The sequence below is a fragment of the Gossypium hirsutum genome, chromosome A03, assembly GCF_007990345.1.
Source record: "Gossypium hirsutum isolate 1008001.06 chromosome A03, Gossypium_hirsutum_v2.1, whole genome shotgun sequence".
NCBI classification, from domain to species: domain Eukaryota; kingdom Viridiplantae; phylum Streptophyta; class Magnoliopsida; order Malvales; family Malvaceae; genus Gossypium; species Gossypium hirsutum.
In genome coordinates, this window is record NC_053426.1 from 90,886,419 (window position 1) to 90,890,469 (window position 4,051).

Sequence of the window (4,051 nt, forward strand, 5' to 3'; positions counted from 1 at the left end):
TCTATTTTTGGGACCTTGTTTTTGGATCACTTTGACTTTTTCTAAATTTTCTCACTCATAATGCTTTTCTATTGATTTTGTACTTTTCCACTGTTTTTGACGTTTTTTGAAATTTTCTTTATTCGCATATTTTTAGCTTAACCTATAATTAATATATCACACCACTTCTTCCTATTTTACTCTATTTTTACAAAACCACTGTTATGTCTCTGTCTATCCGTCAATACGTATGGCTTGACGTCTAATTTTTCGTCGTTTAGGGACCAAAGAAAAAGGGTAAGTACAATTCACTTTTTGGCTTTGGGTTTTGTATGAAGGTTTCTTATGAAGAGATTTTTGGCTCAAATATGATACTAAAGGTCAATGAATAATGTTAGCTTTTTGGTTGTCGGTTTATACTAAATAATGCCTTGGGTCATCCCTAGGTATCTCAATATTCATGAATTAGTCGACTAAGTAATCACAACTCTAGTCGTTTATTTTTCATACTAACATACTCGTTTCCTTGTATTTTTTTCTATCATTTGGTATATTGAATTACTTAATGTCTATTTACAGTGTAATATATAGAACTAATTAGACTAGTAATTGATAATTTAAAATCACTCACTATGATACCAAATTTACAGTAAAGACAATCATCCTATATACATGCTCCTATCTAATCACTTGTATTTCTACAAGCTCAAGCACACTTTAGACAAGAAAGATAAAAAAATATTTCTACAAGCTCAAGCACACTTTAGACAAGAAAGAAAAAAAATTATGAAAAAAACTTAAGCATAAAATAAAAGCATAAACTTCCTATGTTACCCCTCCACACTTTAGATAATGCATTGTCCCTAATGTGTAACCCTCAAATATATAATAAGGAAGTTACTCGATTGACCATGACGTTACTATAGCCTTATGGCGGGTTTCTTCTTCCTTGTTCATTTAAAGGTCGTAAATATAATGATGTCCTTTGTAGGGTTCCTGCGTACATAAATGAGTGATGCTTGGTATGAAATATCAATTTCGAGTTAATTCTTTCCTAAATGACTTCCTAAGGTTGTCAATCCTAGGGTTTAATTGCACTCAATCAGATTTAACTAATCCAAATTCAACTCTACTTGTAAATTAATTAATTAGATTAGTACAATTGAAACATGCAAAATATGTATAACATATAAAATGATCCTAATATTTACACAAACATTCAATTAATAATGTTAAAGAAAGAAATATGAAGAATAACTGTCAACAGTGCTCTCTCGTTAGTCTCCTAAAGAAACAGGTCTGCTATGGCTGGGTAGTGAGTAGGGCGATGACAAAGATAGCTATGTCGAGAGATGATATCTCTCTCCTAGAAGAAGAATTGGTACATCTGATAGTCAAAATTTAGCTGGTAACCCTCAAGGGAAAGTCAACTTTCTTAGGGATGGCATGGATGAAAAAACCCTACAATCCGGATAGCTTTAGAGCCCAATTGAATAGTATCTAGAAAACAAAAAAAAATTTGAAAATAAGATTGCCGGTCAAAGCTTTTTATTATAAGATTTATCCTCGTATGCGCATTCAACCCATTATAGGATATTTTTATCTAAGCCCAGTGTTGAAATCCATGAGTCGGACACTTCTGAATTAAGTCTTTAAATCGTTCCCAAACTTTATATAGTGTTTCATCATCCAATTGCTGAAAAGAAGTGGTGTCATTTCTAAGCTTGGCATTCATATTGGGGGATTATATCGTAGCAAAAACCTCTGGAAAAGATCATTCCATGATGTCACTGTTCCTGACGGCAAATCATTCAGCCATGCTCTCGCACGATCTCTTAAAGAATATGGAAATAGTTTAAGTCGTAGAGTGTCTTCAGGTACACCCTGTTTCTTAAACGAGTCACAAACCTCTAGAAAATGTTGTAAATATAGTATTGGATCTTTCGTAGGTAGTCTATTAAACTGTCTCACTGTTTGTAACATCTAAAACATTATTGGTTTTAGTTCAAACAACTGAGCCTGTATTTGTGGTCTGACTATCTCTGGGTTCAGGTCATCCAAAATTGGCAAAACATGCTCTCGGATTGGTCTATCTCGATGATCAATCACCCTATGAATATGAGGATTAGTGCCCTGACCATTCAAATTATCATTCATATGTATCACCCTACGAACAGGAGGATTAGCATCTTAACCATTCGAATTATCATTAAGACTACGATCATTCCCGTTCCTAGTCGTTATTCGTAATTCTTTCTGCCTTCTTCAAAAAGTTCTTTTGATATCTAGGTCAAAAAGATATTCTTTGTTAGTAGGAATGCCTCTTCTCATGCACCAATGGCAAACATGTAGAAAGCCTCTTCTCATGCACCAATGGCAAACATGTAGAAACTAAATTCAACTAAGTTAAATAAAACTAATGGAATTAAGTAAAATAACCAAGCCAATTTACACCAAATTGCTGATCCTCAACAATGGCGTAAAAAACTTGTCGTGTGTGAAAATGATATGGGAATTGTACAAGTATACATGTTGAATCAAGTAATAAACTAATAAGTGAGATTGTCTCTATAGGGATCAGATTAGCTATAGAAATGGTCAAGTTATGATAATGATTAATGTTATGGCAAAGTCGAGTTAAGTACGCAGTGATAAATTAAAATAATAAGGATGAGTGTGAAATGTATACTGATTGATATTGGAAAGTGCTAAGCCAAAGCAAGAGAAAAAATGCAATGGCAATTAAGAGAATAATTACATGAATAAAATATGAGTGAATAAATAATTAACTAAGAATGCTATGGCAGCGATGCTACAACAACGGATTGAAGCTCTACGATATTGATTAGAAAGCTGGGATTACTAAGAATATGCCCTTACTTTCAATAATACCTTAACAAAATTGTATTTAATCTACTGTAACACCCCAAACACGGCCCAGACACTATGGCCAAATCTGGCGTGTTACATTGAAGTGTTTTAGCGAAAATTGTGTTTTCATTGAAAACCCTTTATAAAATAGAAGAAACTAAAAAAAGCCTTTCAGTTGCGAAAACCTTGTTTAAAACATTTGATTTAAGAAAACTTATCATTTAAAAATTTAATTGTAGAAATGTAGAAAGCATACTATAATTTAGGAAACCCATGTTCAACTTCGTGTGATTACAATGAAAATAATAACAATAATTCAAGTAAACATAATGAAAACCTTATTACAATCTGATCTGAAACATGCTTAATGAAATAAAAACTTATATGCTTAAAAACAACAAGTCCAATTTATCTTGCTAGCTGGCCACCCAGAGTCCCTCCAGACATCGAACCTTCTACGGAGCGTCACCTAAAAACAAAATAAAAGAGGGGGTGAGTTTTCGCAAACTCAGTACGTACAACCCTCGGCAAAAACAAACATCCAAACAAAACATCATTCATCAATCATGCAATGCAATCCCATCCGAATTATCCATCCGCTACACACCAGCTCCGTCCCCCGTCACACCATGTGGGGATATGAATATCGACCCACCCAGCCCACACACCATGGTAGCTCGGTTGTGGAACTACCTTCATTTACATATTGGGCTTTAAAAGCCGTCGGTGAATCCATGATTGTCAAGCAACCATGCGATCCTTATATACTTCCTCCATTCCATAATTCCCACCCATATGCAACCTAAGCAGAATATCATATGTATGCATGCCACATCCATATAACTTACATTCTACACCTAGGGGTATTTTGGTTATTTTTGCCCTTAGAGGCATTTCGATAATTTTCTCATAATTATGGTTTTCACTTACCTTGGCCCATTAACGAGTCCCGTGAGCTAAGATGAACGAACACTATGCACTAGGTAGGAATCCAGAGAAGAGGAGGTGAGTCATTAAGACCGCTTAAGTACCAAGCTCTACCTAGATCCAATCCTAGACATGCATATACCCGTTGCCACACCTTAACCCTTTGACTTTTCAACGATAGCAATATATTAATAAAGTCTTATGTGGATATCATACACTAGGCCCAAAACCCCTTACAAAGCCCCAAACAAATTCACATGCCTATATCTGGCCC

At 34.7% G+C, this 4,051-nt stretch overlaps 1 non-coding gene across 1 annotated transcript; it reads left to right on the plus strand.

Moving 5' to 3' along the window:
• The first annotated feature begins 1,598 nt into the window (after positions 1-1,598).
• Positions 1,599-1,705, plus strand: LOC121225774 (small nucleolar RNA R71). Its single transcript, XR_005923670.1, has one exon. It is a non-coding gene; the product is annotated as a small nucleolar RNA R71 (small nucleolar RNA).
• Positions 1,706-4,051: the final 2,346 nt, after the last annotated feature.